Genomic DNA, 25,446 nt, shown 5'->3' on the forward strand with positions numbered 1-25,446 from the left:
ACATAAGTAAGATGTATAGTTAAATGTATTATACATTTTTAACTAGAAATTATGCAATATTTTTTTAAAAATTATTTTTCTTTTTTTACATCATAAATTTGAAATATATTAATTTTAATTCAGTGAAAAATAACTGCTTTGAGCAGTTGATGTTTAAAAAGTGGCAATGATTATCTTGTTAGAAATAATTAAAACACTGGGAACATTGACATCTACTCCACCATACTTCTACAGTTGCATCTGGATTATACTTAGCCTCCACTCTTCTGTTTGAAACTCATGAAATCATTGTGACCTTGCTGTCTGAGCAGCAACAATGGAAAAACCACTGAAGCAATGTGGCAGGGAAAATCTTGTCAGATTGAGCATCGAGTGGTGGTGTGCTCATGGTTTTCTTGAATCCTGACAAAACTCAGTCAGTTTCAACTTCCTGTTTCTCCCTCTTACATATGAGTCAACATATTTTATACTACTTCAGATGTAGTAGTACAATTTGTCCATGGAAAAGTGATATTCCTTTCTCCAATTTATTTCTGGTGAATATTTTTTTTCATAAATTGTGACTTACAGAATAGGCAGTATAACTGACAGTTTACATGAGTTAATTTGTGTTTAGATAGAAATACATTTTATTTAGTAAAATATTAGTTGCCTTCTATATGTGTCTTTAGCATTCATTTCAGACTCTGCTTTCTAATCAATTTTTCTCCTCCTAACCAATACTATCACTTTGCCATCAGCTGATTTGTACTTCAAAACAAAGATAGAAATAAACAGTAAAGAACTCTAATCTACTTCAAACACATTTGTTACTCATGAATTTATGTATAGCTGCCTTGTAATTATTAAATAATAAAACCACATTTTCTATATATTGACCTCTTAGACTAATTACTCATTGATGATTTTGAATATAAGTTTCTAAGAATTTTAAGTAAATAATATGTTATCTATATTCAAGAAGATAGGACTCGGGCTCTGAAAACAAGGTCTGTTATGTCATCATAGCTGAATGGCTATGATGCCAGGTGAGGCTAAAGTTTGTTGCTCCATAGTGACACAGTTTCCCTCTCTCCTGTTCTGGGCAACTCTGCTTCATCTCTCATTTCAACCATGTGCCAGTTGAACTTGTACTCAACCATATAAGTTAAATGTATGTCATTTCAGAAACAAAATGGGTTCCTGAAAACTAAGTCATTGTTCTCTATTCATTTTATATACTAAGCTGCTCTTACCCTACTGCCATTTCTTTCCTCCAGTCAACCTCTCATGCTTAACTTATAGAATAAAGTTTATATAAGTCAAAAACATGATTTCCTGCCTAGGCTACTATGCTTTAGAAATATATTGTCCTCAATAGCTCAAATGTTGAAGACTTGATTCTCCACTTTGAAGTTGTTCAGGAGTGATGGGATTATGGGGGTGTTAGTATCATCAGAGGGATAAACCACTGTTGCCCTGAGAGCTGAAGGGTGGGGCTTATTTGATGAACTTAGTTACTGGTGCCTGACTTTGAAGGGTACCCTCCGGTGAAGCCCATCCTATTGCATATGATGCTCCACTACCATTTTCCCATAGTGTTCTGTTGAGTCACTATGGGCAGAAACAATAGAAACAGCTGACAACTGATTTCTTGGCAATTAAAACCAACCCTTCATCCTATCAATTGATTTTGTTTTCATTGTAATGAAACTGTTCTACAGATTTTTACAATAAAATTTATGAGTACCTTAACTCTCTCTTCCCAAAACTCATTTAAGCTTAATTCTTATGTATACTTGAAAAAAATCATATTTACCTCCTGTGACAGCTTTTACTCTTAGTAGTTTGCCCATATCACCTTATTCCTTTTGAAAACATTTCCCTTTACCTTATAACCTTCACTTTATTCTCTGTGCTGTGTAATTTTGTGGATTTTGTTGTCATTTTTACTTGTCTCATCATACTTCGGCTCGTACATGTGACTCTCACATTTATGTGCACTCCTGCTTTGTAATGATCCACTTCTTCCTTCTTCCCATCCCCCTCACATTTGTTCTAGAAAGTCATAACTGACCTGCCTAGTCATGAACACCATAGTTTGTGCTGAATTACTAGTGCAATCATTTTAAAAATCTTTTTATTATTATTCATGATTTAACCCCTTTGAGAGAAAAGTCCACATGCTTTCATACCTTAGGCACTTAGCAGAATACAAATATATATATATATATATATATATTCTATATATATATATATATATAGAATGAGTCACCGAAGGCAGACCTTCAATGTCTAGGTAGGAGATGCTACTACTCTGACACAAAGGACATCAGTTATGTTTCTTCATCTCCCTTCATGAATACGTTATGCTGTAATTTCTTTCTGGCATTCTGGAATGTGACTTGGTATAATAATTCCTGAAAATACTGTTTTTAAAATAATAAATAATCAAATAACCCTATTAAAAAATGGGGATCAGAGCTAAACAAAGAATTCTCACCTGAGGAATACTGAATGGCTGAGAAGCACCTGAAAAAATGTTCAGCATCCTTAATCATCAGAGAAATGGAAATCAAAACAACCCTGAGATTCCATCTCACACAAGTCAGAATGGCTAAGATCAAAAATTCAGATGACAGCAGATGCTGGTGAGGATGTGGAGAAAGAGGAATACTCCTCCATTGTTGGTGGGATTGCAAGGTTGTACAACCACTCTGTAAATCAGTCTGGCGGTTCTTCAGAAAATTGGACATAGTACTACAAAAGGATCCCGCAATACCCCTTCTGGGCATATATCCAGAAGATGTTCCAACCGGTAAGAAGGACACATGCTCCACTACGTTTATAGCAGCCTTATTTATAATAGCCAGAAGCTGGAAAGAACCCAGATGCCCCTCAGCAGAGGAATGGATACAAAAAATGTGGTACATTTACACCATGGAGTACTACTCAGCTATTAAAAAGAATGAATTTATGAAATTCCTAGGCAAATGGTTGGACCTGGAGGGCATCATCCTGAGTGAGGTAACACAATCACAAAAGAACTCAAATGATATGTACTCATTGATAAGTGGATAATAGCCCAGAAACTTAGTATACCCGAGATATAAGATACAATTTCCAAAACACATGAAACTGAAGAAGAATGAAGACCAAAGTGTGGGCACTTTGCCCCTTCTCAGAATTGGGAACAATCACCCATGGAAGGAGTTACAGAGACAAAGTTTGGAGCTGAGACAAAAGGATGGAGAATCTAGAGACTGCCATATCCAGGGATCCGTCCCATTATCAGCCTCCAAACGATGACACCATTGCATACACTAGCAAGAGTTTGCTGAAAGGACCCTGATATAGCTGTCTCTTGTGAGACTAGGCAGGGGCCTAGCAAACACAGAAGTGGATGCTCACAGTCAGCTATCGGATAGATCACAGGGCCCCCAATGGAGGAACTAGAGAAAGTATCCAAGGAGCTAAAGAGATCTGCAACCCTGTAGGTGCAACAACATTATGAACTAACAAGTACCCGGGAGCTCTTGACTCTAGCTGCATATGTATCAAAAGATGGCCTAGTCGGCCATCACTGGAAAGAGAGGCCCATTGAACAGCCAAACTTTATATGCCCCAGTACAGGGAAATGTCAGGGCCAAAAAGTGGGAATGGGTGGGTAGGGGAGTAGGGGTGTGTAGGAAGCCGCCCTCACATTTGCCATTATAAGATGGCGCTGACAGCTGTGTTCTAAGTGGTAAACATAATCTGCACACGTGCAGGGGCAGTTTTCCCGCCATGTGTTCTGCCTCTCTCGTGATGACAACTGGGCCGATGGGCTGCAGCCAATCAGGGAGTAATACGTCCTAGGCGGAGGATAATTCTCCTTAAAAGGGACGGGGTTTTGCCATTCTTTCTCTCTCTCTTGTTCTTGCTTTTTCTCTCTCTTGCTCTTGCTTTCTTGTTCTTGTTCCTTTTCTCTCTCTTGCTCTCTTGCTCTCTGGCTCCTGAAAATGTAAGCAATAAAGCTTTGCCGCAGAAGATTCTGGTTTGCTGCGTTCTTCCTGGCCGGTCGCGAGAACGCGTGTAAGAGGGGTGAGGGTATGGGGGACTTTCGCGATAGCATTGGAAATGTAATTGAGGAAAATACGTAATAAAAATATTTAAAATAAAAAAGGAAAAAAAATAATGAATAATGCCCATTTGGGGAAGTTATTTTTTAAAATGCCAAAGGTAGTGTTGCATGAAATACACAGCTTGTGGTTGGAAGTGATGCTTTTCATAGTTTATCCCATGCTCTTCCATATAGTTGCAGTCGATTCTTGATGACAAATGTGTAGCTTGCTCTCTTTATTTTTTCTGGCTTAATTTTTCCTAATCCCTATCTCAGTAGGTACTATGTATTGGGTTTCATGTGTGATTCTCTGATGGAAGTAAATATTGTTATATAAGGGAAATTAATATAATGGGAAAAGTAATCCAGAACACAGGTAAGATTTAAATAGAATATAAATTCCAAATGTAATGTAAGCCATTCTTCTGTGACCAGAATATTAATATAGGAATTTTAGTTAACAGAAGTCAATATTTTACTACATGAGGTGTTGGATTTATTTTAATGTTCAAATATTTAAATGATAATTTTCAAATATGAGCAGTTTTAATACATAAACACCATTTTGGTGACTATTAGCACCAAACGCTTTTAAGAGGTGAGGAATTTTATCAAAGAATAAATACTTAAACTTATTTTCGTATTGGCATACAAAAGTTCAGCAGTTCCCCTTAGGAAAATAATCTTTAAATTATATATTTTTATTTTGAAGAGAACAAATATATTAGACTAACATCATTTTGGTTATTTTATTTAAAGGGTAGTTTTAAATTTGTTACTAAATTATTGAACAATTTATTAATAAGTATAATACAATTTATTAATAAGTATATACAATTTATTAGTAAGTATAATCCATGATATAGTTTTCTTATTAAGTATATGCTAATGAGTGTACAAGCTATGTCAGAACCAAACCAAAACAAAACATTTGAATCACAGGAGAGCCTGCTTGTTCTTCTTTCTTCAGCATATACTGTCTCTCTGTTTATATTTCCATGCAGGCAAATAGATATCATATCTATGTCTGTCTGTCTGTCTGTCTGTCTGTCTGCCTGCCTGCCTAGCTCTCTATTTTTATCTATCTATCTATCTATCTATCTATCTACCTACCTACCTACCTACCTATGTATCTCATCTTTTTATATGCAATAAGTAAGTGCTAGAGCTCTTGTCTATCATCCATAATATACTATATGTAATTCCAGTGGCCTCTCTCTCCAAAACAGAAAGCCAGGATATGACAGATGGACAGAAATAATATTCAAATGTGAAGAGAAAGCTTGGGTCTCAACAAAATTTATGGCCTTCTATTGTACCTTAAAATATTGAAAACATTGTCTAAAATAATATACACTTTCTAAATTTTATTTCCTTTAGCAGGATCTGATCTAATGGAGTTGCTTAAAAATGATACTAATGTAGTTTCACTTGATATTTTTATTTGTCAAAGAGGCTTTTCCTGAGTAGTAACAATTTGAAAGATAGAATTAGAAGTGAAAGTTTAGCTAGAATGACAAAGTATGAGAAAATCTTTGCAAGGGATTGAATTTCCTTTTTCCTTCAGCATTTACAGATTGTAGGAATGTTTGCATAACAAAACATTATACCAAGAAAGAAAACTGTTAACTAGTGGATCTACTTGCTTATAATGCAGACTATTTTAAAAACACTTTTGCTATTGACAATTTATCGAATGACAGCCATTTTATGTTGTTCAGTATGAATAAAAATTTTTCCAGGAAACTAAGTTAAAATCAGTGAAAAGTAGGGACTTTCTAGAAAGAACAATGTTATAGTCACCATAGAAATGTCAGAGGAAGTTAATAGTATAATAAGAAAGACGAGTAAATTTTTGCTTATATTATTATTTTGAACACAATAGAAAACTTCAGTTAAAATACATATAAATGGTAAAATTTGAGCAATCTTAAAACACATCTGTAACATTGGTTTTAGATAAAGACATCTTTAACCTCACACACATATGATCCCAATTCATAAATATGATGAATTTACTCCAAATGTGGAAAATTCACTGAAAGAAGACTTTCCACAAAGTTAACATTAACAAAAGCTTCAGAAAGTATGGGATAACAGAAAATATATAAAAATAATAGAAATTAAAAGATGAAGAAGACACTGAACATACAGGGGTAACAATATTCATGTTATTTACTTAGTAAGATAAATGTTCCATGGTGCTATATTTCCACTTCATATAAAATTCGAATGGATGTAGAAAATACATAATTGTCTCATTGAAATAACGTCATGAGCCATGCAAGAAATCATGTTGAAAACTTCATATCCAGGGCACAAGTAAGAAGTTAAGCTTAGTGACTAACCATGACCTACCTACTCATGACCTATTGAAGATTCACCAAGAGAGTATGTCTATGGTGATCTAGGCAATTCAAAGTATATAAACTCTGTTTTCATTTCTAAGCTTCATATTTTGTGGATAGATTTTCTACATACTGATAGTTAAAAATATATCAAACAAAATAATATTAATTATACTTTATCATTAATACACAACAATCTTAATAAGGTAAGTGATTAATATTTTATTGATTTACTAAGGAAAGTTACCTTTGACTATATTAATACGTTTTAAAGTGAATTCAGAGTTTACACTCACTGTGATTGAATTAGAATTTACCAATGCTCTTAATGCCTGCTGCTATATCCAACAATTATTGTAGGAAGCCGCCCTCACATTTGCCATTACAAGATGGCGCTGACAGCTGTGTTCTAAGTGGTAAACATAATCTGCACACGTGCAGGGGCAGTTTTCCCGCCATGTGTTCTGCCTTTCTCGTGATGACAACTGGGCCGATGGGCTGCAGCCAATCAGGGAGTAATACGTCCTAGGCGGAGGATAATTCTCCTTAAAAGGGACGGGGTTTTGCCATTCTTTCTCTCTCTCTTGTTCTTGCTTTTTCTCTCTCTTGCTCTTGCTTTCTTGTTCTTGTTCCTTTTCTCTCTCTTGCGCTCTTGCGCTCTTGCTCTGGCTCTTGCTCTCTTGCACTCTTGCGCTCTTGCGCTCTGGCTCCTAAAGATGTAAGCAATAGAGCTCTTGCGCTCTTGCACTCTTGCTCCTGAAGATGTAAGCAATAAAGTTTTGCCGCAGAAGATTCTGGTTTGTTGCATCTTTCCTGGCCGGTAGCGAACGCGGGTAAGAGTTGGTGCCGAAACCTGGGACGAGAAGACCTGGGACGAGAAGACCTGGGACGAGAAAACCTGGGACGGTTACCATCACCGGCGCAAGGAAGATCCCTCATTCCGGAACCAGAACTGCGGGTCACGGTCATAAAGGTTCCCGTAAAACAGACTGTTGAGAAGGATCCGGCCTGGATTCAGAACTCTTCAGCTGGGGAATGGTGGTAATGAAGTGTTCCCGTAAAACAGACTGTTGAGAAGGATTCAACTGCGTGAATTCAGAACTCTTCAGCTGGGGAACAGGGTACCCGTAAGTATAGCTTTACAAGGTAAGTCTGGTCTTGAACTTTCTAACGAAATTCAAGACAGTCTATCAGAAGTAAAGTGGGAAATAGCTTTACAAGGTAAGTCTGGCCTTGAACTTTCTAACGAAATTCAAGACAGTCTATCAGAAGTAAAGTGGGAAATAGCTTTACAAGGTACGTCTGGTCTTGAACTTTCTAACGAAATTCAAGACAGTCTATCAGAAGTAAAGTGGGAAATAGCTTTACAAGGTATGTTTGGCCTTGAACTTTCTCTAGTGTTAGGAGCCTTTTTGTTCCTTTTCACATGTTATCAAGCGGTTAAGGCAGGGCGGATTCTGGATGAAATTCAGGGCAATCTATCAGAAGTAAAGCGGGGAGAGAGAGTAGGAGCAAAGAGGAAATTATTTTTCACTAGACTCACAGCTATTTATTAATCTAACCCTGATGTGAAATGTAAGGAACTCTGTACACTCTGTAAAACAAACAAACATACAAAAAACAAACAAACAAACAAACAAAAAACCAAAAAAAAAAACTTATCAGTTTTAAGTAATGACCCCCCACCCCTACACTTCCAAGTAGTTACCTGTTGTGTTTATTTTGTTTGCTTTGATGCTTTTCTGATATCAGAAACAAAGCTAAGCAGTAATAGCAAAATATGTGGTTCATTAATTTTTGCCATTAAATGAAGGTTACCCCTCTTATAAAAAAACAGACTTGAACTTTAAAAATAAATGGAGTCTTGGCATCTCTTCATTTATCTAGACACTTACCCAATTGAAAATCATTAGACTTACCATTTTTGTTTCTTTCATAAATTAAAAATTGTGACTCAATAATATTTTATTGCTATTAATTTCTTACAGTTTAAAATGCTTAATTAATTTTATAATACCAAGTCTTAACCATAACGCTGTGAAGCAAGTTAATTCAAAAAATATAAAATAAGTTTGTATAGGTGTGTAGCTCAGTTGGTAGAGTGCTTTTATAGAATTGGTAAGGAACTTTGAAATATCTGTAGCTTTTCATAACAGCATGGACTCTAGAACTTGGTTAACAATCAAGAAAATATGGAATTTAAGCTTATCATCAGCAATATAGGTCATCCTAAACAAGCATGGCCTATACGAGACCTTGTAAATAACTAGCTCTCTGAAATAAAATGAGGTAAAACATAATATAATAAAAAATAAAAGTTGAATGTTTTCATCTGAATAAAGAAATACTAGTTTAATAGTGTAATTTTAATATATACATTCTTGAACTAAAGGCATCATTGAGTTTATTACTCAGTCCTTGAATATACATAACAATATAAATTTACAGTATTAATGTTTTGTAAATTAATATTTTAGAAGTATGCAAAGTACAAAATTCTTAACCATATATAACAATATCTTTATGTTAGCAACATCTGATTGGAAGGACTCTTATTTTCTTGTGATAAAATACTCAGACAAAAGGCACTTAAGAGAAAAAGATTTAGTTAGACTCAAGTTCAAGGCAGAGTTCATCATTGCTATCATTGCTACAGGAACTTGAAGCAACTGAGTGAATTATATATACAGCAAGATGAAAAATGCAAAGAATGTATACCCAGATTGTTTTCTATACTCCTATATAATCCAGAATCCTTTTCCTGGAACAAGATGCCACCTGCAGGGTGCACATCTTCTCACTTTAATCATTACACTTAGAAGTAATTCCACTTAAACAAGTCTATAGGTCCATTTCCCAGGTACCTCTAAATTCCATCACTTTGACTACTACCACCGATCATCAGATGTTAAGTTACCTTCTCAAATTTGAGTAGTTAAAAATATCCTTATTTTAAAACATTTATTCAGTGTAGATTTATTGTTTGGTATTTTAATCATAATTAATACCGAATATAATGAATCACTTGATTGATTTTATCTCATTTGCCTCTCAGATTAATTTTTGAGCTTGGACCTTTATGTAACAAACACCTAATTTAAATAAATGGATAATAAACAGCTGTCTGTGGGACTTTTCAGAATACAATTTTGCCTAAAGATGAGAAGAGAAAGTGCGTTCCCTTTTGAAAATACTACATGTAATTTAAAAATATATATTATTTGACATTTTTCAGCACACTCACATTTTTCTCTGAATTATATAATTCTGGTAAGAGTTTCATTGATTTTATCATTTTAATTACATATGAAAAATTAATATGAAATATTACATTCTTTAGGGATGAACATATTTTATTTGTACATATTTCTAGTATTCTAAAATTTGCCTCATTATGTTATATAATTCCTAATCACAAACTACTTCCTTATGGTGACATTATTCATTACTATTTTACTATTTGTTGTCCTATCGCATTCTATACAGTATTTTTTAAATACTTGTCCAAATATGGCTACATTAATTAATATTTTAGAGTCATTAGAGGCTCCAAAGGCAAAAGTACATGGACTGAATTTGGTCTCTAATAATGAAGGCATGTTTCTATTGTTAATGACAATTATCTTTCCTGATTGAAAAATAATGATCATATAATGCCCTAAATACAGGAATTAATGACTCACTATAATGTAAGACAAACTATGCACATGTTTAAAGAATTTATGAATAGTCTATTTAATTGGTTTTAAGAAATCAGTTGTTAGTACTAAGTGCCTTAGTGGATCTTATTTGCATATCATTTCCTTTCCAAATCAAATTTATTAGGCTCTGTATGTAAATATTAGACAGATCATTCTTCTTGCACAACTTTCATATCCAAGCAGAAGAAAGTTAACGAGAAGACTACAAGAAAGAGCACCTTTGCTGCTATTGATTTGATCTGAACCTCTGCCTGGCTTACTAATAGGACTTGGTTTTGTTTTATTTTGTTTTCTTTTGCCCTAGTTTGGTAACTAGCAGCTCTCTTTGCCATTGCTCTTAGAAAAATTCAGCTTTGCTTAGTCTTGGGTACCATTCCCTCCACTGAGATCAGTGGCATTGACAAATTCTTCTTCCATGCTCTAGGTGTTGACATCATTTGTTCTTCTAATTCCATGAAGTTTGAAGACATACATAGACAGAATTCTAATAATTTCTCTTTATTTCAGGATGACTGCTGGGTCTTCGATACATGAGTTTTTTTTTTTTTTTTTTTTTTTTTTTTTTTTTTTTTTTTTTTTTTTTTTATAAATGAAAGCAATGTGAACATCAGCTACTACAATCAACAACCCCAAATTACTAATAACTGAGTTCATAAGTTGCTAGAACTCTTTGAAGCCTCTTTCATTTATCCATAATTGTGATTTCTGATCTGTATGCCATAACTTCGAGGAGTGAAAAATAAAGCATGTAGGGTGAAATAAGCATATTTATTTCTTATTTCCTATTAAATATCTAACTTCATACTCCTGTTTATTCATAAATTATTAAATCCCCCTGTTAAACATTAGAAGAAACAACAAAATTACTGTCTTAGGGTTTCTATTCCTACACAAAATATCACGACCAAAAAGTCAGTTGAGAAGCAAAGGGTTTATTCAGCTTACACTGCCACTTTGCTGTTCATTACCAAAGGAAGTCAGAACAGGAACTCACACACAGGACAGGAACCTGGAGGCAGAAGCCAATGCAGAGGGCACCGTGGGGTGCTGCTTACTGGATTGCTTCCCCTGGCTTGCTCAGCTTCCTTTCTTATAGAACCCAAGAATACCAGCCCAGGGATGGCACCATCCACAATGGGCTGGGCCCTCCCTCCTTGATCACCAATTGAGAAAATTCCTTACAGGTGGGTCTCATGGAAGCATTTCCCCAAGGGAGTCTTCTTTCTCTGTGAAAACTCCAGCTTGTGTCAAGTTGACACACAAAACCAGCCAGTGCAATCACTCTTACCATCTTTACTAGACAAATTTCTTAAGTGCTTTCCCTGCTTGCCAATGTGGGAAGTGAGAATCCAAGCAGGAACCTCTCTCTGCAAGACCAGCAACTGCTCTTAACTTCTGAGCCTTCTGTCTAGCCCCGTAACTTACTGATAAATACTGTTTTTGTTAATATTCATCTTTTTATATCTCTCATGAAGAATAAGTAAACACATAATGTAAAATAAGGAAAGTTTTGGTTTAAAATATATTTTAATATAATCAAATACTATTGGGCAAGAATCATGTACAATTAGTTATTTACCAACATGTGGACATTGGTTTGAAGGAAATAATGGCTTTCTTAGAACTCAATATTTATTCACAAGATAGTTTGAACATAAAAATAGTTTGAGCAAAATATTTGAACATAAGACAGTTCTAGTGATGCAATCAAGTTTTTTTTTGTTTTGATTTTTGTTTTGTTTTTGATTTTGATTTTGTTTTTGTTTTTTGCAACTTGGGCTTCTCTGAGATAATTTTTTTTTACTTTATTTATTTATTAGATATTTTCTTTATATACATTTCAATGCTATCCCAAAAGTTTCCTATACCATCCCCCTGCCCTGCTCCCCTACCCACCCACTCCCACTTCTTGGCCCTGGCATTCCCCTGTACTGGGGCATATAAAGTTTGCAAGACCAATGGGCCTTTCTTCCCAGTGATGGCAGACTAGGTCATCTTCTGCTACATATGAAGCTAGAGATATGAGCTCTGGGGTTATTTGTAATTTTCTTATACTTGGATACACTTATTTTTTGTTTGTTTATTCATAACTCGTGCACTTTGTTATCCAAACTCTGGTCACTTGGTTTCATTTTGTTTCTGGATTTTGAGTTCTAAAAAAATTTTGGTTAAAAAGTATCTTCAAAGTTAAGGGGTACTTTAAGCCAAAATAGAGAGAACCTTCTGCATATTTTCAAAATATATTCTTTTTTTTCAAAATATATTCTTAATAATATAGACCAACTATATATTTAATTCACAGCTTATTTCATAGAGTTGTGGTCATAAAGTTTTATTTTAACTTTTTTTTTCAAACCAAAATTACTAATTATAGGGATAAATCCTAAATAAAACCATAGAGATAAATCCTTAAATAACTAGTTACAGAGATAATTTTATAGAGCACTATAAATTAAATTATTCCCTGTGTTTTCATGAGACTCACATGATCATGGTTCTGCTTAATAATGGTATATACAGATTTATCATGAAAAAAATTCAGCTCCAATAATGATTAAGTTCTCCTTGGAGCTGAAAATTATTCAGTTAAATGCTTAAGTACCTTTATAAGTGAGCAATCAAAACGACTACATTTAAAGTTACTACTACAATAAAAATAGACTCAACTGTATGTTTTTATTATATAGTGTGGTGATTGTATGTAATCATGTCATAGATATTTTGAAGAAGCTAACAAAACAATACATGTTTGAAGTGACAAATATAATCTTCTGATTCAATAATTACAAAATAAGTGAATGTATCTAAAATTCTACCATACACCATATCTCATATCTGTATCGTTCTTACTTGTAAATTCAAAATTGTGATATATATATATATACACATTTGTATTATATATGGATAGATATAGATATGGGTATGGATATAGATCAAAGTGCAATATGTATTGAATTAGTCTTTATTATTTCTTGTTCAAATATGGTCCAAGCTTGAATGTAAAAATACAAAACTTGTGATAAATGTCTGTTCTGTTGTATCTAAAGAAATGTTTGACATTTTATTCAGGATTTGCTTTTTGTCCATAATTATTTAAAGGTTTTATAGATGGAAAGGTGCTTAATAGCTTTTTTATAAATACGGTTAAGATATAGGAGCATGTCTAACACTTATAAATTATATATTAATGTTGGGACCATTGTGACTGAAGAGCAAGATTTATTCAAGCTTAAAGAGTTCTAAAACAACATAGATGAATAGAGAGATGCACTGAGGATTAAGGAATATTGTCACTAAAGAAAACAATGCAGTTACATTTGGCCAAAGAGGAAACTGGGTAAAAATAGAATTTCAGCCATCTATAGATCACAACATAATAAGAAGAGGGAAGTTAGCAAACAATAAAAACAACAAGGGGGAAGTTTGATCTCCTTACAAAACCTCACACTTTCTCATGATGGAGTTTAGGAATAATCTAGAAAGTATTACAGTATCACAAGTAAACTGTTTGGTTCCTGCCATAGGTGAATGCTAAATTCAGATGACAGATGATTATATCTACACAAGTACTATACATAAATAAAATGTTTAGACTCCAGAAGTAGGAAAGGCATGCAATAGTGACGGTAGGAGTTAGTGGGAGGACAGACAAAACAAGAACATGTCATCTCAAGCGATTTTTCAACCTAAACCAGGTTGAAGTTTGCATGAATGAAGCAGCTCTGGTTGAGTAAAAACCTGCCTTTTAAATTCAGTAAAAGTGGATGTGTAAATGCTTGAAACGTACACTCTCAGGATCTAAATTGCACACAAGTGCCATATGATCTGCCACAAGTGTTGCCCAACCAGAAAAAGGAGCAATAGTAGTGCATGCTTGGGTGGTGGAAGGACAAAGGACCCTTGATTCCTGATTTTACTTCTAACAACTCCAGCTCATTCAATAAATACATAAAAATTGCAGCACGAAATATAGTTAAAATAATTGAAATAGTAGCAATTTCCTTGTCTTGTCAATTGACTATCTAGAGGGGCCATCTGGATGGTCCAGATTTGATAGCAATCATGATTCAGTTTATTTACACTCTAAAGGATAAGGCTATGTTCAATCAGATGGTCCGAAACTTCTCCAGCTGGTATAACTCACCATGCACAGTCAGGCTTATAAAGATGTTTCGTCTGAGAATATCTTAGACAATCACATGTTATCAACATCGCCATTCTGTACCAGCTAACCATGGGACCATTACACCAAGCATTTCCCAACATTCTTCTTTCTCCTCTTTTCTACACATTCCATTCTCTCTCCTTTCTGCACTTTTCCTCTACAAAAGCTATGAAGGATTCCCAAAGGAATCCTCTGTAACACTATGATAAAAACATGAAGCAAAGTTTGCACTCTTGGCTTTGAATAAATGGCTTCATCTCATATTTTAATAGCAATGCTGTCACCATTTCATGTGACAGTTATGAATAACAGAGTTGTTCTCTGTAATAATCCCACAAATATTTGTGTCAAACACTCACACTGTTTAATAAGTATTAATTTGAATAGAATTACGTTCCTGAAGTGGGGTGAATGTCATAAAATGAATTTAAGTGGGATTGAGGAAGTATTCGTAATAGTATTCTTAAATAATATCTATTTTATTTCATTATGACACAAAAATCATTTTCTACTTCAATAAGACTTTTATTTAGAATTTTTTTCCACAAAATTTAAAGGTATTTTCTTCATGGTTTATACAATTTTTCATTTTTGTAAAACACTAAAATGTATTACATATGCCTCATGATTCTAGGTTTGCAAATACTTTGTGTAATGTAGAAAATGATACGTTCAGGGTAAAATTTATGTGATTTATAGAAAATTTAACAGAGGGAATGTATGAAATGTGTCTTTTTTGAGATTAAATATTATCATTTTATTGGTGATTGATGGTTGTTTATATAGTTATATAATATATAACTTTATATGCATGCACATATGTGCATATATATACATATATACATATATGTATCATGTATTCAAAGCACATTGTATTTTTTAATTTTATTTATTTACATTTCAAATGTTATCCCCTTTTCCAGTATCCCCTCTGAATCCCCCCCCCCTTACATTGCTTCTATAAGGGTGCTCCGCAACCCACCTACCTCTGGAAATCAGTCTGGCAGCTCCTTGGTTCCTCAGACTACCTGAGGACCTAGCCATACCACTCCTGGGCATGTTCCAAGTAATATTACTCCAACAAGTAATAAGGACACATGCTCTACTATGTTCATTGCAGCCATATTTATAATAGCCAGAAGTTGAAAACAACTCAGGTGTCCCTCAACAGAGGAATGGATACAGAGAATGTGGTACATTTACACAATGGAATCCTACTTAGCTTTTAAAAAAATGACTTTATGAAATTCTCAGGCAAATGGATGGATCCAGAAAATATCATCCTGACTGAGTTAACTCAGTCACAAAAGACCACACATGGTATGTACTCATTGATAAGTGGGTATTAGGCAAAGAGTGTAGAATACCCATGATACAACTCACAGACCACATGAAGCTCAAGAGGCAGATCAAAGTGTGGATGAGTCAATCCTACTTAGAAGGGAAAATAAAATAATCACAGGAACTAGAGGGTGAGAGGGACTTGGGAGGAAGAGAGGAAGGGGAGGGGAAAAAGAGGGGAAGAATCAGATATGGGAGGAGATGTAGGAGATGTACAGAGAGTCAGGAAATTGTACAGGGGTGTGTATCAATAGGGGATGAGGAGCTGGGGTTAGCAACCAGAAAGACCCTGAGGCCAGGAAAGCAAGAGCCACCCAGGACCTATGAAGATGACATTAGCTGAAATACACCACAAAGGGGAGGGAGAACATGTAGGTTCCAGAGGTTAGGCATGGCCTCCTGGTTGAGGGATGGAGCCTACCACCCATCTCCAAAACTTTAAACCAGAATTGCTCCTGTCTAAAGGAAATACAGGGACAAAGAGTGGAGCAGAGACTGAAGGAAAGACCATCCAGAGACTGCCCCACCTGGGAATCCATCCCACAAGCAGATACGAAATCCAGACACTATTGCTGATGCCAAGAGGCGCTTGCTGACAGGAGCCTAATACAGCTGTCTCCTGAGAGCTTCTGCCAGATCCTGACCAATACAGATGGGGAGGCTTGCAGCCAACTATCGGACTGAGCACAGGGACCCCAATGGAGGAGTTAGGGAAAGGACTCATGGAGCTGAAGGGGCCTTTTCTGGCATTAACGGGGGAGGGGAAGCCCTTGGTCCTGTGAAGGCTTGATGTCCCAGTGCTAGGGTGGAAGTGGGTGTTTCTTATGGTTGACTGAAATGTTCACCTGAGTGGGTCCTTCTACAGCTCCTCCTTCTGAATTATTAAAACCTCCTTTTGCTCAGAGATGAGACTACCCTAAAATATAGCAGTGCTTTGTAGTCAGAATAAAAATGAAAATGTTTTTCAAAGGAGATAAATGTCCATCTTGTGTTTTCCTCCTACACACATTGAAAATAGCTTGAAAACTAATTTTCTAAGGTCTTTTAATTTGACTTTTCCCCCCAATTCTCTCCGTGTGCTGATTTAGCTGAAGCAAAAGAGCACAAATATTTAAACTTATTATTTCATCTTCTACACATAGCTTAGAATTAAAAAGCTTGCAAGGAAATATAATGATATTTTTTATAGGATTTAAATGTGTTTAATTGGCTTTAGTTAGTTTCAGTATAATAAAAATAGCCACTTTTCCAAATGTTTACTGTGCCAAAGACAATTCTAAACATGTCTAAAATATTTGGAATAGAATCACATTGCCCAACTTTTGTTTTCCCTTTACCTTCTGTTCAAGCAGATTTAACTTCTATATACAAAACCTCATGAAAATTTGGTCTGGGATATACTTAGTTATATTAAAGGAAGACAGCCCCAGAGAGGGTATTATGTTCATACATAGTATGATAAATTATCTGTAAATCATAGGAAACATGAAATGGACATAGAGAGAATTTATTACAACCAGAGGGATTAGGAAAGTGTCACATCAGCACAATAGCTACATGCTAGAAGTGAGTAAAATTTGTGTTGAAAAATGTCTGCATAAAATATTTCAGAAAAGTAACATTTGAAGAATGCCTAGATATGGAGACTATGCAACAGCATCCATCCTGCAAACCCAGGAGAGTATGAGTGCTGTCTAGGAGGAACTTAGTACTTTTGGAAGGATACTGAACCTTAAGTTGAGAGCAGTACTTTCAAGTCAGGGCTGGCAAGGGGTTTAATGTTAGAGTGAAGGATGAATTTAATTTGTCTTGTTGTTAGAACCACTGGCAACAAGAGCAGATATTCTCATGAAAATGACCAGAGGAGTGGCATAATGAAATGCATTATGCATACAATCGCAAATTTAGTGGATGTATTATGCTACAGGGTAAAATGAAATTCACTTGGCTCTAGGAATGATCAAAGACTAAAAGTGGACATACCACACAGGAATCCTATTGCTTTAATTATATAATTTGTACTGTTTTCCATTTTGAAAATTGAAATCAGTAATATGAAATCACATATACTTTGAAGAATACAGTGTTTTTTAATGTTTGTGTCATTTCCAAATGTATGTTGCATGTTGTTAGGATATTTATAAACAGTTCCTAACGGTATCATGGACCAGAAAAAAAAATACAGACTTTTTTGAATATTCTAATGGACACTTTAATGTGGGCATATATTTTTATTTTATTTCTTGTGAAATTTCATGTGTGACTAGGATGTGTTCTGGACAAAGTGGCAGCATCTCCTTAACCTCTGCTCTGCTCTCCTCTCCTAGCCCCACAACCTATTTCTTTACCTAACTGAATCAATTCAGTGTTGTTGGCATATGAATGGGTATAGGACCATCCATATGTATCCATATTTCAAAGTATGTGAACACTTTCTTATAAATATATAATTGAACATTAAGCAATCTCTGTATCTTATTTGATATCTGTTCTACAGTCATGCATGACAATTGATGACAAAGCATGAAGTGTATTTCTATGTGGTTTCCTATAATTCTTGCCAAGTGAATGAATGACAAAACTCTGTACTTTTATAGAAGCTTAAATGAATTATTTTAATCCTGATTAAGTTATACATTTTAGGGAGGTAAGAGAGTATTGGTGTTATGATACTAAGGAAAGTGGAATGAAGGGAGATCCTGTGAATTGCTCTGTGTCTCAGGTGGAACCGTTTCCATTGTATTACATCGAAAGTGCATCTAGCAGCTTTTCAAAACATTTGATTACAGAAAGCTGTGAGAAAGGCCACTTTGCCCCTTCTTAGAATTGGAAACAATCACCCGTGGAAGGAGTTACAGAGACAAAGTTTGGAGCTGAGACAAAAGGATGGACCATCTAGAGACTGCCATATCCAGAGATCCATCCCATAATTAGCCTCCAAACAATGACACCATTGCATACACTAGCAAGATTTTGCTGAAAGGACCCTGATATAGCTGTCTCTTGTGAGACTAGGCCAGGGCCTAGCAAACACAGAAGTGGATGCTCACAGTCAGCTATTGGATGGAGCACAGGGCCCCCAATGGAGGAGCTAGAGAAAGTATCTAAGGAGCTAAAGAGATCTGCAACCCTGTAGGTGCAACAACATTATGAACTAACCAGTACCCTGGAGCTCTTGACTCTAGCTGCATATGTATCAAAAGATGGCCTAGTCGGCCATCACTGGAAAGAGAGGTCCATTGGACACGCAAAATTTATATGCCCCAGTACAGGGGAATGCCAGGGCCAAAAAATGTGCATGGGTGGGTAGGGAATTGGGGGGAAGGGTATGGGGGATTTTTGGGCTAGCATTCTAAATGTAATTGAGGAAAATATGTAATAATGAAAATATTTTTTAAAAAAGAAAGCTGTGAGAGTTTGAGGTGAAAATTATCCAGGAAGACCCAATAAGAGTGAAAGTTTAGATTAATCAACCAATCAGACTGTAATGTGACAAGACAGACCAGAGGTGATTGGCTCTAAGGAGAAAGGTCAGGCTGTATTTGAATTTAGATTGAGTTAATGTGGAAAAATGAAAGATTTAACTAAAAAAAAAAATCAATTTATTTCAACTTTGACTTGTCTCTGCTACAGAAATTAGTTTGAAATATCAAAACTAAAGTACTTTTATGAAGTACCAATCAAACTCTTTTAAGGAGGCTATGGAAAAATCCATGGTTTCATAAACACACATTTTTATTTGCCAATATATTGGGATACTCACATAGCTTATTAATAGAAATATTTGTACTAATTAGTATGTTTTATAGCAATGCATGTTGCAGAGGGAATACTTAAAATTAGTGGTTAATACAAAGTGCCATACAGTTGAAACTTTTCACTGCTTCTAATACTAAACTGGAACTTCCTATTTTATTTTGAGTTTATTCTATGAGATGTATATAAAATTAAAGTTCTTACAATAATTAACTTTATAAAGGAAAGAATAGCAAGCTGAATACATTTCTTATCTTTGCATATTTATTGGTTTAATAACTTATTTGGCCACCTTAAAGTTATTGACAATGCAGTTTTCTATAAAGTTATGCAAACGAGGAGCAAGATGATTTTTGTTCAGGAAGATGGTTCTCTGAAGGAGAAATTTTCAAGTATTATGTTTGAGACAGAAGCCCATCCATCTCCCTTATTAAACTTTATACTTTTCATGTATGGTTGGGCTAATTCTTCCCAAATTATAAGCATTGTATTTTAATATGTCTAAATAGCTCTATATGTTGCCAGCAGGTATTTAGCACATAACTAAATAGGAATCCCTGTAGTTCTTGCATAATTTTTTTACAAACAGATTATGCCACACAGGTGATTTCTAAATTATTTCTTCCTCTAAGATTCTCAATCTTCTTATTTTTTTAAATATTAGATATTTTCTTAATTTATGTTTCAAATGTTATCCCCTTTCTTGGTTTCCACTCCAAAACCTCCCTATCCCCTCCCAGCTTCCCCTGCTCACCAACCCACCCACTCCTGCTTCCTGGCCTGCAACCCACCCACTCCTGCTTCCTGGCCTGCAACATTTTAATACAGTTTCTCATGCTGTGGAGACACCAAGCCATAAAGTTATTTTGTGTCTTCTTCATAGCTATAATCTGCTACTGCTCTGAAACTCAATGTGGTATGCAGGATATCTGATATATAGAAATGTCATTTGACTCCAAGGGGGTCATGTCCCACAGGTTGAGAAACACTGCTCTCAGATAACTGTAGCATAACTCTGATTCTGATTTATAACCCAGACACTACTGTGGATGCCAAGAATTGCATGCTGACAGGAGCCTGATACAACTGTCTCCTGAGAGGCTTTACCAGTGCCTGACAAATACCGAGGTGGATGCTCTCAGCCAAACATTTGAGTGAGCATGGGGTCCCCAATGGAGGAGTTAGAGAAAGGGCTGAAGGAGCTGAAGGGGATTGCAACTCCATAGGAAGAACAATGATATCAACCAACCAGACACTCCCCACCCTGAGCTCCCAGGGACTAAACCACCAACCAAGGAGTGCACATGAAGGGACTCAAGGCTCCAGATGCATATGTAGCAGAGGATGGCCTTGTCAGGCATCAATGAGAGATGAGTCTCTTGGTCATGTGAAGGCTCGATAGATGCCTGTATGGGAATTCGAGGGCAAGGAGATGGGAGTGGGTAGGTGGCTGGGGGGACCTAAAGCTTTGCTAACACCCTTGTAGTTTTTAATAACATCAAACGACCCCAAAGCCATGTTCTTGAAAGCAAGATAACTTCTCTTTCAAACAGACATCATACTTTATTTTATTTTTAATTTTTCCACAGTGAAGATACTTAAAAGATTGGTTAGTAAAACATAGAAACATTTCAGAAATTCTATAAGATAGTAAAAAAAAATGTATTATCATTACCACAATATAGCCTTAAAAGGTCACATTCTTTTTATTCTTAAGTGACTTTGCACCTTAGACTTCAGGAATAGTATGGTTTTTGTTGTTGTTGTTGTTGTTGTTGCTGTTGTTGTTTTTTAAATTAAAGCCAAATCTTCATTTATAGGTTTTTCCATAGACTATCCATAAATTTATTCCATATGTTGTTATCATAATATAGTATTAAAATGCTAAGGTTTCAACACATTATTCATTATGTATTTTAAATATTTCTTGCGATTATGATCAATAGACTTATATTGAACTATTTACACATAATTGTGCTGTACTGCAATTCCATCCACTGAATTGTCTTGCCATAGCAATTAACGTTCTGGTTTTAGGCATTCTCTTTGAGGTATCAGAGGCAAAATACGCGATCAAGCTGTGAATTTTCAAATATCCATTCTCTCATTCTTTGTTGAACTCTATATTATAGTTTATCTGAATGACAAAAATTATTTTAAGATGGTATATTCCTTCATTTATTTGTTCCTTATTTCACATGTCAGCTAAAGAACATGGTTAATGTTGAAATATTTAGCACCTATAAAACGTCAGAAGTAAGATAAACATATTTTTCTATAGCAATCAAATTATATTTTCTCATTAATGACCTCAAATAAATAGTATGCATTTGAACTTAAACTAAACTAATAGAGTTTAAGCACCATCTTTAATTTCTCCAATTGTATCTTTTAAAATAAATACATTTTAATGTGTTTATATGTATGAGTGTCTTGCTTGCCTGTAGGTGTGTGCACAAGTGCATGTTGTCCATTAAGACCAAGTTAGGAGGATAACAGGTCCCTTGGAACTGGGGCTATAGGTTGTTGTGAGCCACTATGAGGGTGTTGAGAACAAAGCCATATACCTCTGAAAGAATAGTTAATGACCTTGACCATTTCCAACCCTGAAAACCCTACCTTAAAAAATCCTCAACAAAAAAATCGTATAAATTTTTATTTGCTGACAGGACCCTGATATAGCTATATCTTGTGAGACTATGGCAGTGCCTGGCAAATACAGAAGTGGCTGCTCACAGTCATTGGATGGAACACAGGTTACCAAATGAAGGAGGTATAGAAAGTGGCCAAGGAGGGAAAGGGGTCTGCAACCCTGTAGGAGGAACAACAATATAAACTAACCAGTACTCCCTGGAGCTTGTGTCTCTAGCTGCATATGTAGCAAAGAATGGCCTAGTTGGCCATCAATGGTCTTGCAAAGATTCTACCCCAGTATAGGGGAATGCCAGGGCCAGGAAGTGGGAGTGGGTGGGTTGGGGAGCAGGGCAGGGATGGGGGGTGAGTATAGGGGATTTTTCGGAAAGAAACTAGGAAAGGGGATAGCATTTGAAATGTAAATGAAGAAAACATTTAATAAAAAATAAATCTAAAAAAAAAACCAATACAAAATTTATAGATACCAGTTAATGATCATCATTCTTTTTATATCGTGATATTCTACTTCTGAATGGTGTTCAGGGAAGATTTTGGAGTTTTGTTTTCTTTATAGATCTGGACTAAAATATTATTTACCATTAATTTTTAATAATATTAGTAACATAAAATATAAGATTCTCTTTTTCTTGCTCTTACCCTTTCCCTCTCTTCTCCCTCTCTTTCATCCTCTCCTCCCCTCCCCCTTGTCCTTATTCCCTGAAGATCTCAGAACATATTTTATCTTGCATTCTTATACATATTAATGCTAATGAATATTTTAATCTTATTATTATTTACTTATATGAAATAATAGTTTTATTAGCACTTAATATATCTCTTACATTTTGATAATCTGCATTTCATACTTCTGTGCTCAAATGATTCATAAATTAAATGGATATCCACAAAACAAGCAAGCAAATGAATAAATTAAATAGCTCAGCTAGTTATTTATTAAATATATTTCTTCATATTTTAGTATCTTTTACTTACCATGTGGTATAATAATATGCACTTGTTTAATTGATGATTTCTTCCTACATTTCTTGTTTTGGGTTATTTGTTCATATTTCATAATTTGATTTATTGTATAAGAATCACTCATATAAGTTTTGGAACATAATATATACTTTACAACATTATTTAGGAGGTTATGTTTAGATTTAATTTTCTGATTATTAATGCTTTTAGCGTAAACATTTTAATTATGTTTCTGTTGTGAGATATTTGTTTTTGAGGAACATCCAAGTCGTTTCCCCAACCAATTTCTGTTTTACTCATGAGTGTTACAATGGCTGCATACAAATGCCAGCTGTTTATTCAGTTCAGATTTCAAAACAGATTTTATACTAACATTTTGATGTCTCTACATTATGGTCATGGTGAATATAGTTAGGTACTTTGTACTAAATATTGCAAATATCTGATTATTCAAATGCTTATATAAAGGCTAAATTCATCATTTTGTTGGGCATACATCTTTGGATTATCCATATAAATTATAACAAAAGTTTAACTTGGTATGTGTGACAGCTGATTATATCAATCCCAGGACATAAACCCCACTACTCTACCTGTTCTTGTCCAACATTCAAATTTCCATGAAGCAGATTTCCAACCTTATATTTTGGACTGCTTCACAGTCAATAACCTTTGAGCATGAATACCTCAGTTGGGCTCATCTTTCTGTGATATTCTTCTTAATTGCTTTCAATAATGTTTCTATCAGTGCCAGGTGCCTGGTTTATTCATAGAAAGATGTTCATACCAGCGAACAACATAGGACTATCCCCGTAAAGAGCCTAAAGGCTACTCACAGTTCACTTTGTGTTTAAGATATACTGATTTAATTATCTCCACCCTTTCTATTTAATATTATATGTAAGGTTTTCATTATGCAACATATTAGGTTGTGCTGTAGAGGATTGAATGCTTTCTTATATTCACTTAGCAATTTTATATCACTGTGCTTTTATGCACACTTTTCATTGGAGACCAGACATGACTACTTTTGCAACTGCTTCATGAAAGTGCATTTATTTCAATCTCAGAAAATTCTTTTCAGAATGTGTTGCTATAAGATGACTTATTTAGATGCATTCGTGGACAAACCCTAAAATTACTGAAAAATGATTAATATTTTGCCCCCAATTTTCACTTGCTTTAAACTTGAATAAACTGATACTATCTCTATTTAGTTTTTCAGTGGAAATGTTGTGATCACCTTGAAGATAAATCAGCTAGCTGACAAATGACAGATGTGGGATAGGGATGTAAACTTTCTCCATAGGACACTGTTCATGTAGTTCTATATTTTGTTTATATTTTAGAAGCAGAAAAATTTCTGTTTACTTTGCTTTAGGCATAAATGTATCTCCTGTTTATCTGCTCAATTTTGATGAATTTTCACTTGAAACAATATTATTAGCAAAAGGATGATTTCATCTCATTTTTATCTGCTTTACTTTCAATATCAATGATTTGTCTCCTATACTCAGAAAGGAATTACATAAGATTTGTAATACATAATATTTTATTTTGTACTAAAAAGTATTTTATTCTTTTTTTTTGAAGATAATTTTTTTATTACGTATTTTCCTCAATTACATTTCCAATGCTATCCCAAAAGTCCCCCCTCTCCCCCCCTCCCACTCCCCTACCCACCCATTCCCATTTTTTGGCCCTGGCATTCCCCTGTACTGGGGCATATAAAGTTTGTCTGTCCAATGGGCCTCTCTTTCCAGTGATGGCCGACTAGGCCATCTTTTGATACATATGCAGCTAGAGACAAGAGCTCCGGGGTACTGGTTATTTCTTAATGTTGTACCTACAGGGTTTCAGATCTCTTTAGCTCCTTGGCTACTTTCTCTAGCCCTGTGATCCATCCAATAGCTCACTGTGAGTATCCACTTCTGTGTTTGCTAGGCCCCGGCATAGTCTCACAAGAGACAGCTATATCACGGTCCTTGCATCAAATGCTTGCTTGTATATGCAATGGTGTCATCGTTTGGAGGCTAATTATGGGATGGATCCCTGGATATGGAAGTCTCTAGATGGTCCATCCTTTTGTCTCAGCTCCAAACTTTGTCTCTGTAACTCCTTCCAAAAGTATTTTATTCTTAAATTAATGTGTAATACTACTGAATATATTTTTAATTTAAATATGTTGGTTTTTCTACATGGTGAATAATGTTTTCCATGTTTAGAGCTTAAGATTTAATATTGTGGGGCTGGACAGATAGCTCAGCAGTTAAGGACATTTGCTGTTCTTCCAGAGTACATTGGTTTGAGTCACAGAACCCACAGAGCGTCTTAAAACTGTCTCTAACTCGAGTTTCAGGGGCCCGAAGCCTTCTAACATCAATGGCACACAGAAAAAGAAACAGACAAAACATCTATACACAGGAAATAATAAAATAA

At 35.0% G+C, this 25,446-nt stretch overlaps 1 long non-coding RNA gene across 3 annotated transcripts in view; it reads right to left on the reverse strand.

Moving 5' to 3' along the window:
- Nucleotides 1-25,446, reverse strand: part of 1700019L22Rik — a 799,537-nt gene that overhangs the window by 638,750 nt on the left and 135,341 nt on the right. For 2 of the 3 annotated variants that reach the window (XR_001778779.2, XR_001778780.2), the window contains one exon: nucleotides 7,869-7,907. The exons of the other annotated variant lie outside the window; for it this stretch is intronic. This is a non-coding gene — a long non-coding RNA (RIKEN cDNA 1700019L22 gene). Of the gene's footprint in view, nucleotides 1-7,868; nucleotides 7,908-25,446 lie in introns of those variants that run through there. 3 annotated transcript variants of the gene reach the window in all.

The sequence above is a fragment of the Mus musculus genome, chromosome 8 (genome assembly GCF_000001635.26).
Source record: "Mus musculus strain C57BL/6J chromosome 8, GRCm38.p6 C57BL/6J".
Lineage (NCBI taxonomy): Eukaryota > Metazoa > Chordata > Mammalia > Rodentia > Muridae > Mus > Mus musculus.